Here is an 11868-nt window from a genome sequence, read left to right as displayed (position 1 = left end):
TCTTGCACAGTTAAAGACTTCTGTTCAGAAATTGTGGCTTAGACCTCTTTGGAGTCAGGGAATCTCTCCAGACTGATCCTAGAGTCAGTGGGTTATATGTTGACCAATTTTCCAGTCCTGTTCAGCTTTGACAGCACAGTAAAAAAATGTCAGAGTTTGACATGAGGGAATTTCAGGAGTCACCTTGATGTGAAATTGAAACCAGGCAGGGCTGAATTAAACTCTGACTTCAGCTGGACTTCTAAACACACAGCTCTACTTCTTAAGTTGCAAGTTACACCTCCAAATCAAGTGTTTTTCTCCTCCCTATGGTAAAAATTGAAACACAGAAGAAAATCAGAGAAATAATGAACAGTCACCTTTTTTTACTCAGTTTGGAGGATGAATTTATTACGTAAACAAAAACCAACAGAATATCTTAAAGCAGAAAAGGGGAATTAGTACCAGTTTTCCATTAGAAAACAAATGGTAAAAGCATTTAATTTTAGCATGCTATTTTTGGCTGTATGAGGAGCTCTCCCTCTCTTTAAAAGTCATTAGATCATGACATGAATAATCCTTTTATGGTTTTGAAAGGTCTGTGTGGTTTGACTTTGACAAATGGATCAGTCACAGCATCTACTTTCTTACAGATTTCTTTTCCTCTCCAGCACATCTAATACAGACAAACTAAATCCTCTGTATTGGTCATGGGGAGGGAAGTTCCTTGTGAATTTTGTCCTATTTTTGATTATAGTGCATGTAAAATTAACAGCAATTTACACCAACTATTTGCTTTTCAGCTCCTGCTCACAGATTTTTGCTGGTGATGTCTTTGCTGTTTGAAAGTCTCTCTTGTAGTTTGCAGACAGAACCTGTGTCAAACCCTGATTTTTTTTTTTTCTCTCCTTGTTGTGAGAGGGTTTCACAATGAAGTTCTGTTGTCCTCAGGAGGTTTGTGGTGTAACTTTATTCATCTCCTTGGAGGCTCTCCTGGCTGTGGGTGTGTAAGGGGACATCCCTTGGGTCGTGCTCCCTGTCAGAGCCCTGCAGGAGCTGCTGGAGCTGGGAGCAGCGTGCCTGGCTGTGTGTGTGACAGGTCTCAGTGGGGCAGGAGCAGCTGGGCAGTTCAGTGGGGCTCACACAGGTTGTGGCACCAGGGGTGCTCACCGGTGTTGTGTGGCTTGTTTGGCTTGAGGAAAGAGCCACTGGGGACACAAATGTGGTGTTTTCCTCCCTCCTTCTCTTTAAATCCACTTGGGCTTGCAGCACAAAACAATGTGGGGAAGCTCAAACCCTTCCAGTACTAACTTCTGTATCACCTCAGCCCCAGACATGATGACTTTTGTACAGTGCCAGGAACTGTTGGAACCCAGGACATCTCTCTGGATGCCCTGGATGTCTCAAAGCCCTGGCAGGGGCTCGGAGACCCTGGCAGGAAGCCAAAGACACCTGGAAATTCGATCTTAATTTATGGAGCAAATTGCCAACCTTATATGAAGAATTACAGGCCACAAAATTTTAAGTAGCATAGTAGTAGGAATCACAGGGTGAAGGGAAAAATTTTAGAGCACTGCACAGGGGGGTTTTGTATGCTGTACAGGGGGGTTTGGAATCCTGTACATGGGGCTCAGGAGTCCCAAGATGGAGGGATTTGGGTGTGCCCTGTCCTTCTTTCTTCTCCCTGGCATCCATGTTCAGGATGATGTTGGCACGTGTGGATTGGTTCATGGTGAAGGTGCACTTGCCAACAAGGGTGAAAAGTATTGGAAATAGAAGGTAAATATCTAATACGTAGTTTTCACTATAAAAGAGACAACCGCCCCGGGGGCAGGAGAGAGTGCCCTTGGCTGTCTTGCTGATCAGACCTCAGCTGGACAGACAGAAAAACTTTGTAGATAAGGAACAAGAAACACAACCAAAGACCGAAAAAGCAAGAGTCCAGACTCCTCCTTCAGAGCATGGCCTGCCCAGAACCACCTTTTCCTGTGCTGGGGCAGAGACGAGTGACAGCTGACCCCGACAAGGATCAACTTCAGATTCTTCTGGAGGAAATGGTGCAGGATGGCACTGAATTAGCTAAAGAGTAATTTATTTTTTTATTTTATCTCTGTTTTCCAAGCTTGCTAAGCAACATTGCATCCTGGATCCCAGTTAACTACTTTACTTTTTACTTTTTCATTCCTTCTAATACCTTCTCTCCAGTGCCATATAATTTTTTTTCTCTAAATCAAAAGCCTATATCACGCCCTCCCAACACAAGTAAATGTGTGTGTCAAATTCAATGAACCTGTTTCCTTTAGAATTAGTTCTTGAGACCAGTTATCCATTATTTCCTCTGGGGAATGCACCAGCTAAGAAGAGAACAAAGCTAACTGAAAGCTTTGGGGGTCAAGCAGCCCATATTAGTCAGTATGAGCAGGCTGTACTTCTTGGAGCTCAGCAAGGTGCCAGTCAAGGTGGAGAAGAAATCCAAGTGTTTCCCATGAATTTTGTGTCTAGGATTTGTCTCCAATTTGTCTCCAATTTAATAGACAGGTAGCATTAAAGAAACAAAAACAGTGAAACAAACCAGCACTTGATGGCAGATCCAGGAATTGAACATTTTTAGGAGAGTTAGTTATGCAACATTTCAATATGCAGGAAGTTCCACTGTCAGTTGTCTGTCTCTTGGCATTTTAAACACCATTCCCTGCCTTTCTTTCCATTGGCAAAGCCAACTGGCCTGTGCTTGGGAGGCAAGTGACAAGGCTACTCTGGCTTACACTGAGGAGTTCTGTGAGAGCCTGTGCCTGACAGCTGATAATTTTATTTATGATCATGGCACCACGCTTCACTATTCTGTTTGAAGGCATTGTTGGTGTTACATGGGAGAACTATGTTTGGGTTGGAAGAGAGGTAAATGTTGGTCTAAAAATACCTCCAGCCTGGCTCCTAAACTGAGGAGCTCAGATGCAATGATGCTTTGATTTCCCAATCAGCATCATCTGCTGCTGCTCTGATCCTTTTTCAGGGTATTCACCCTGGCCCCCAGAGTTTAGATGCAGAAAGCCACCAGATATAATCCATAATATCAGTAAATAATGTTGTTTATTGGATGTTGCAGTAAATATGGGTTTTAGTTCATTTCAGAGTGTAATGACCTAGGGGATAGGAGGTGAATTTGAGCACAGGGATCTGAGCACAACATGCTCTTGGAGAAACCACTTTGGTGCTCTACATCTCTCTTTTCCATGGAGGTGTCTGGAGATTAACAGTGTCTGCTGCTTTTACACCACACACTTGAGGTTTTCAGTTCCAAAAGCTGAGTGTGTTGCTAATATTTTCCATCTGAGGGGCAGCCTGGAGCTAGCACTTCAAATTTTAGCTGCCCAGATCTCGTGATAGGAAAGCTGTTGTTCCAATAGATGAACTAATTAACAATGAAGCATCACATCTGGCTGAAAAAGCTCTGCTGTAGTTTCTATGGAGATTTCTGTAAATAAATAAAATCCTTTCCAAAAGAGTGTTTTGACCAGCAGTTGGTTTCCAAACAATAGAACTCATATCTGGGTCTCAAATCTGAGTTCTCTAGACCAGATCTTGTATCACTGGAATCTGGGACAGCAGGGCTGGTAGATTTGCTGTGGATTTAACTCTTTAATGTAGGTGATGCCCAGAACTCCCCCCTCCAAAGAGAAACCTGACCTAAATTTTTTGGGTGCTTGACTTGTGACAAGTCATGTAGGAGCTGTGTCTGTTCTTAGAGCATGTGGTAAAACATCACATACTTATAATGGGCAAAATGTGATGTTTCAAAATTAAAGTGGAAACAACCCCATATTTTCTGTAAAATGAGTGCTTTTAAGGGGTTTCTAGGGTGTGGCAAAGGGCATCCCTTTGCAGAACCCAGAGGAGCTGGTACCAACAAATCCATTACTCCAGCTCAGGATATTTCAGTGCTTGGAGTGACTCTTCACAGGCAGTGAGAGTTATTAACCTCCTTCTGGAGCCTGAGGTCCCTGCAGTGGCAATTATGCAAAGTGCAGCCTGGAGTCTGTTTGTCTGGCAGGGATGTGTAATTCATTCTTCCAAGTGCTGTTGTCCTGTTGTACCATAAAACCCGTTTGAGGAGCCCTGGGAAAGCACTTGGATAATGACAGAGCTCAGAGGCAGTAGGAGGATGCTGGTGGTGACACCAGCTGGTGACGTGGAATGAGGTGACAGAGAAATGTGTGTGACTGATAAATATCTGTACCAGGTGTGAATGTACCATGAGCTGTCCTTGGTCTGGACTGAGAAGATTTTGTCCATTCAGACCACACACACGCACAAAAATAAATTAGGAAGTATCTGTGTACACTTGGGAGTAAACATTGATTTTTTTTGGCTGCCTCCTGAGAGAGGAAGAGTCCCATCTGGAAAGATCTGAGTCTCCCAGAGACCTTTGGGGTTAGCTGTAACTAATCCTAATTTCCAGCATTAGATCTAATCTGAACATCTATGATAACTTTGTCAGGAAAAGAATTGCAGCTGGAAATATTGGCAGCATATTTGCCTTTTTTTTCTGCTCATATATATGTATAGATGTACATGTGTCCATATGTATATGATGCACATATCTGTAGGTTTCACTCCTTGCTGTCTTACCAAAGCTTCCTAGGACATCAGAAGTCGATGAAGTGTACATCTGTCTGCTAGGAAGTTAAGCATGTTTTAAAAATCCATCTATTCATTTTTATCCCAGCACTGGCTGGGCAAGATGCCACTTGTGGCAAGTGCAATCAGAGTTGGAGCTGCTGGTCTCTGGTGTCCTTTTTGGGGGAGCTCTGGGCATGAGCCTGGCTGCAGAAAAATTGACTACTCCCCTCTGCACAAGAAGAGAGTTTCAAAGCCCTCTGCAAAAAATAGGTGTGCAACTTTAATCAGGATCCAGCCGTCTCCTGAGTACAATAGCCAAGGTTCTTGACCCTACAAGTGATATCCCAAAGTCTTTGTGTGCTGTGGAGGAGAGAAGTTCTCAGGCAGGTGATGATAAGTTTATCTCAGAGGTTCCACTACAAAACAGCAGCGGTCTTGTCAGGCAGCCTGGTCTCAGCCCCCATGCCCTGCACTGCCAGGGATGTGAAGTGCCCCTCACAGCCCCACTGGGGCTCACCAGCTCCACAGATCCTGCTGTGGTGTTTAACCCCAGTTGGCCTCTCAGCCCTATGCAGCTGTTCCCTCGCCCTCCAGTGGCTTTGGGGACAGAATCAGAAGAATGCAAATGAGACAATTCATGGGCTGGGCTCCTGCCAGTGTCATGGGTAAAGCAAAAGCTGTGCATGCAACAAAGCAGAGCAAGGAATAAACTCAGCACTTCCCCAGGCAGGTGTTCAGCCATGCCCAGGACAGCTGGGCCCCATCACACGTAAGGGTGACTTGGGAAGACAAATGCCACCACTCCAAACAACCCCCTTCCTCCTCCTTCCCCAGCTTTATATACTGAGCCTGATGCCATCTCTGTGGTGTGGAATATCCTTGGGTCATTTGGGGTCCCCTCCCAGCTCCCTGTGCACCCCCAGCCCCCTCGCTGCTGGGGTGGGGTGGGGGCAGGAAAGGCCTTGGCTGTGTGAGAGTCCTGGGCAGCAATAACAAAAACACCCCTGGGTTATCAAGAGTGTTTCCAGCACCAAACACGGCCCCATTGCAGATTCTGTGCAGAAACTTGACTCTATCCCAGCCAAACCCAGCACACACAGCTGGCCAGAACTCCTGATCACTGACAGGAAAGCACTTTGCATGTGTGCCAGGTGTTTTTCAGCTGATTTGCATGGGTGGACAGGGAGCAAAGCAGGTTGATTGCTCTAGACAAGGCTGGCTGTACTGCCTGTCCAAGTGTGACCTTACTGAGTGCTTAATTACTTGCTGTGCTCACAGTAATTTTCAGTTTCTCAGCATTGTAAAGAATATTATTTATAGGAACTTTATCCTCCTGGCAACCAACAAAGTAATTACTTCAGACTGCATCTTTCAATTGGATTTTGCTGTGATTTGTGGCTGTGAAATCCAGAAGGTGTTAAAGAAATGGATAAAAGGGATTTACAACTGCAATCTTGCAAGTAAAACCAACTGCAGCTTGTGTTTTGGTTTGATTAACAATCAGTAGAATATAAAGGTAAGGGATTTAAAGATTATGAAGATAGCAGAGGAAATTAACTGGATGGGCCAATTTGAGTTCCAGGTCCTCTGATGTGGTCTGGGCAGGGCTGTGTATCCCTGGATTAGCAGTGAGTGTGTCTCCAGGTCCACACAAGAGTGATGAGAGGGATCTGAACTGGGAATTTGTGACAAGACAAGAGCATATATATTCAAGACAAGACAGAGAAAAGTACAAGGCAGCATTTCCCCACCATCTGCAGCTGGCTGTGTGAAGGAGTCAGGGGTTTTGCCTTGACTGTCAAACTGTGCACTGTCAACTTGCTTTCTTCCCACTGCAAAACCTGGGGGACTGGGCTAGCACCAACAGAAACCAACACCAATAATGAGCTCAGCGAGGTGAAATCTCAGTTCTTCCCATCCACCCTCGCCCAAGTCACATCCTGACAAAAGCAAGGAAGAGCCAACATGTATTTGTCCAGAAATAAGGGCAGCAGCATCTTTCTGAGGCACAGAACAAGTCCATTGTGCTCTTCTGGCTCATGTCCCTGGCACAGACACTGCAGGTGCTGGGCTGTCTCTGTCCCCAGGATTGGAGGAAGCCAAACTGCAGCAGGAAGGGTTTCCAGCCCTTGTGCCCATGTCCCTGAGGCTGCCCAAAGTGCAGTGTGTCCATGGGCAAAGCAGCTGCTGGCAGCTCCCAGCTGGGAGCAGGCTGACGTGTCTGATGTCCACGGTAGCACAAGGACCTGCTGAGCCAGGGTGGACTCAAGGTGGGGAAGATGGTCTAGCACAGAAGGCAGTCACCTCAGTTCCTTTTTTTATATTACAAGTGAGAATTCAGATGTTCCCAGAGACCAAGAAATTCTTGCAAAGGACCTGAATTTTGCTTAGACTTGGAATTTCAAACTTGGAACTTCTTAAATTAGTTTTAAGTGGCTCTCTCAGATACAAACCTGCTGAGTGAGAGGGAGAAGCAAAACAGGGATTTTATTTACTCCCTAATCTCCTTTTTGAAGCCACTGGTGAGGAAACAAGAAGCTTGTTTTTTAAGCCCTCTATTGCTGTCAGACTTTTCTGCTGAGAGAGAGGGGTGTTTTTTCCCCTTATTCTTTATTGTGACTCAGGACTGTGCACACTAGCAAGTGACTGCCTCTGCATAATAAATTGGTGACCTGAAAAAAAAAAAAATGGAAAAGATGCAGTTTCTAGGGAGTTCAAAAACATATGCTCCAAAATCTGCTTGTCTGTATATTGACTATTATTTCCAATTGCCAAGGAACTACATGTACATTTCTGGTTTTTCAAAAGCACATTGTGTGTGTTGTTGACAGGAGGCACTTTGGCTCCAAAATACTGCCAAATAGCCTTGTCAAATGGAGATTTTTTTCTCTCTTTTCTCCTTCTCCCCTCTCTCTCTCTGTCCCTCTCCCTCCTTTTCCCTCTCTCCTGTGCTCTCTCCCCCCTTCCTCTTGCAGAGCATTTGGGGTGAGGGGCTGTGCTGTGCAAAGGGATGAATTCCAGGCTGTGGATTCAGCAGTGCCTTTGTGTTTGTGACATTTTAACTGCTGAAGGAGCCAGAGCCATGGCAGTGACCTTAGCAAGGTGACAGGGCCCACAGTGTCACTCACACAGGAGTGATCGTTACCTGCAAAAGGACATGGGAATGTGGCAGCACTCCTGCAGAAATGCCAAAGGGACATCAACCCAGGCTTCTAAAGGCATGTGTTGTTGACAGGAGGCTTAATATTCAATTACTATAAAATTCTGAATTAATACAATTATGCTTGAATAATTTACATACAAAGTTACAAAGTTTTTTTGGGATTTGTTTAGAAGCGGCAAAGGTTACTGGGAAAGGCAAAGAGCTAAAGTTGGTATTTTGGCTCAGGAAGTGTAATATGAAAGGGAAAGGTAGATGGCCTTTTCCCCTGGATTTTGTGCCTCTGGTTGTAACATTCTGGTTCAGGAATGTCTATTAATACTAAATTATTCACTTGGGTGACTTTAGTAGGTGGAAACCAGAACCAATTTCAAAGGACTCTGAAGGAGGCCCTTCATAAAGGAAACAAATAATTACACATTGTTTTTTATTTTGTTGTTTTTACCTTATTTGTGTCCAAGAAACTTTTAAATAGGCCTTCTTTGTTTGTCCACACTGGAGCAATATAACCAGGGAATTTGGCAGAGTCCCAGATCCTGGCAGCAGCTGCCAATAAAAGCTCGCTGAGCAAGTACAAAAAATAAAATCACACAATATCATTTTTAACTTTGATTAAGTTGTGCTGAATTGCTCCAAGGGAGGTAATGGCAAGCTCCAAGGGGTTAGGACCAGCCTGGGATGTGAAGGATGTTTGTCTTGCAAGTGTTTGCTTTGAGCCCAAAGTATGTATGTAGTTCCCACTGCTGGGGAAACACTTTATCAAAAGCCCACTATTAAAAGAGTTTGGGGAATAAACATTGCAACAATGGGAACAAATAAAATCCTTTATACTGTAATGTGCATAGCAAGCCACTGTCAAATATAAAAGCTGAATATGCTTTAAAATACTCTGAGCCATCCAGCAAGGGGCTGCCTGAGGTCTGGCAGCGAGTGGCTGGGCAGTGCCAGGGCCATGGGGCTGGGGCTGGCGTGTGCCACCAGGGGCAATCTTGGCTTTCCTGCTGTCAGGATGACCCCAAGAGTCCCTTTTCCCAGCCTGATGCTCGAAGAAAGAGTCGGGATTCTTCGGCTCTGGTTCACAAGGTTGTTTATTGTCTGTTATCTAAAACATTTTCTCTCCGACCTGCTGAGTTCTGTCTTGCAGGTCTGTCAAGGGCACACTGCCTGCCCCCTGGCTGGTGTTGTCTTTTTATACTAAAAACTACATGTACTTTATTTATGATTGTTTTCCAATACCTATCACCTATGTTAGACTGCCTACTTCTACTCTAGACCAATCTAAATGTCCCACCATCACCCAGAACATGGAGGTTAGGAAGGAGAAAGGAGGACAGGGAACTCCCAAATTCCTCCATCTTGGCACTCCAAACCCCCCTTCTAAAAATCCCAAAATTCTGCTTTTCACCCTGTGACAACTACTATTATGCTACTTAAGCTTTTGTGATTTGTAATTCTTCATACAAGGTTGGTAATTTGCTCCATGGGTTAGGATCAAAATCCCAAGGGTCTTTGGCTTCCTGCCAGGACTCCCCAGCCCCTGTCAGGATCTCCGAGCCCCTGCCAGGGGCACAAGCCATGCAGGGCACCCAGAGGGATGTCCTGGGTTCTGACAGGGCAAAGGGTGAGGGCACAGCCAGGCTGCTGCTCTCCTGGGGCCCCTGGGAAGGGGGCACCTGCTGTTTTGGGCTTGTCTGCTGTGAAAGGTGGGGTCTGGGAGGGCTCCTGGAGAAGACACCTCTGGGAAGGGGAGGAGGGAGCTGAGGAGCAGATCCTGGGACACTGGGCTACTTGTGTTGGACAGGCTCATAACTGGAGTTTGGAATGGTGAGGAGTTATGATGGATCCACATTCATGAAGCCAAAGGACTGGAACTATTCAGAGTTCTTCCCTCACCTGAGCCCATGGGGGCTGCTGGCTGTTTTATCCTTATGCCTTTCCCCCACTCTGGTCCTTGGCTGCTCAGCACTGTTTCAGTAGTTTGGGGCTGGTCTCCTGATTAGCACATCCTCAGCTGGGTCCAGACTGTCTCTGTGTCACCTCTTTGAGATTTACCTCTGAGGATATCTTCAGGGAGCTGTCAGCCTTCAGGTGCTTCAAATTTACTTTTTCTCTAGGGTGCAGGCTCTTCTCCCAGTGCTCGGGATGCCAGGGACATCAGCTCAGCCTGTCCTGCTCTGTTCTGCTCCACGGGGGAGGCAGCACATCTTCAGAGCCAGGACAGCCTCTCCCCTGACTAATCCTGTTCTGGAGTAAAAGCATTTTTACATGGAGCGGAAAATCCTCTAGTCCTGTCTAATTCACCCAGCCTTGAGACCTGCTCAAACAGCTGCCATTGTACTGGAGGGTTCCAAGGACCCACAAAATCTGCTTTTTCCTTGCCTGACTTCTGGCAAGTAGGACTAGCTGGGGACAAAAAGCACAACTCTTTCCCCCTGCTCTGGTGTCCAAAATGTAAGTATATTTTCACTTTTCTACATCCCTGCACTGCCCTGCAATTCTGCATTCCCAGCCTCCCTTCACTTGAAGCTGTGTCCTTGCTCAGCTCCAGTCTTTGTTGATCACATCCTCTCCCTGGACATTTTTAATGTCCTTCCTGTTTGCAGGTCTAGCTTTTTGCCTGCAGTAATTCCTCCTGAAAATCTTGGGTCCCACAGAGAGCTCTCTCTCGAGTCAGGAAGCATTTGTGCTTCCTGATTTGTATGCAGATGCCAAAGTTCTCAGCTGTGGAGCAGAAATCTCTATTCTGTCCTCCATTCCTTGGTTTCAAGTGAAAAAAAAACTCACGAAAACCCAAGCCCCAACAACAAAAAACAAACTCCAAAGCATTGTATCTTTTTTTCATTTTCTCCCATTGATGGAGATTCAGTGTTCATCAAATGACTCTTTAGCTTTTGCATTCCTGGGGACATCATTCTCCAAAGCCTCAATTCACATGCTGTTTATGACAGTGAGGCAGTAAAATTCATTGCATTTTTGTTTGCTCCCCTTTATCCCATCATCAGCCCATTACACACACTGTGCTTGCTTCCACATTGGTCTGAAAGTTGTTTGGTTTGGTTTTTTTTTTCTCCAGAAATCACTCCCAGGGGCTCTGGCACTGGTTTGGTTTGCTGCCAACACACTGGCCCAGGGCACCTCTGGTCTGACCCACACCATCATATCTCACAGACACATAGGCTGATGCACCTGGGAGAAGTCAGGGGATGCCCAGTGTCCACACAAGTGCAGGGAGAGCTGCCAGCAAGGCCAGCACAGCTCCAGGAGAGCCCCTGGTGCCTCCCTGAGCCTGGCCAGGAGAGCAGAGGAGCTGGGGTGAGCAGTTTATGGCTCAGTAGGGATCCATTGCTCCCATGCCCAGCAGCAGCTTCTTTAAAACCTTCACCTAGGAATTGTTTGGACACGACCTGGCAGGAGGGTCTGGCTGGACATCTGCCAGCCCAAGGGTGAAGGACACACCTGATGTGAAAAATTCATCCCAAGGCATTGAATGCAAAATTCTTCTTGTGTGAGAGCACCAAGGAGAGACATTTGCTCTCACTGGTTTTCTTTATGAAAACCCACAGGTTTTGTTTGGCTCCTTCTTTAGCACGTTTGAAAATACAAGAAACTATTTCTTAGGGAGCAGCCAATGAGCCCTCCAACCCCCAGTGTGTTTCCATTGACTTTCACATATTTTTGTCATATTTCTCTTGGCAGGTGCTATAATTTAGGCACTTGCTTCTATGCCTTTTGGTAAAGGTTTATATGGAACTAAAATCCCATGGTGCTTTGCTGTGTAGGTTTGGGCCTGGATTAATTTTTTAGGATCTTCAGCTCTTTTGAGTTTTTTTGTGTGCTGCATAGTACCATTGGTTAAAAGCTCTGCTTTTGCAGTAAATTAAATGGGAGCCTGTTTGTATTCCTGGTGTTTTCTCTTGCAGAAATGCCAATAGTCATGAGGAAACCTTCAGCAGCAAAGGCTTATGTGACAATATTTTTGTGTGTTGGTGTTTGAAATGGACTCCAGTTGTGCTAGGGGAGGTTTAGATTGGGTATTAAGAAATACCTGGGCTTGTAGTTGCAGACACTTCAAGAATGTGGTCACTGCACACAGGCATTGAAATGCCAAT

Source organism: Passer domesticus, chromosome 4, assembly GCF_036417665.1.
Source record: "Passer domesticus isolate bPasDom1 chromosome 4, bPasDom1.hap1, whole genome shotgun sequence".
In the NCBI taxonomy this organism is placed as follows: Eukaryota; Metazoa; Chordata; class Aves; order Passeriformes; family Passeridae; genus Passer; species Passer domesticus.
This window is presented reverse-complemented; position numbering follows the sequence as displayed.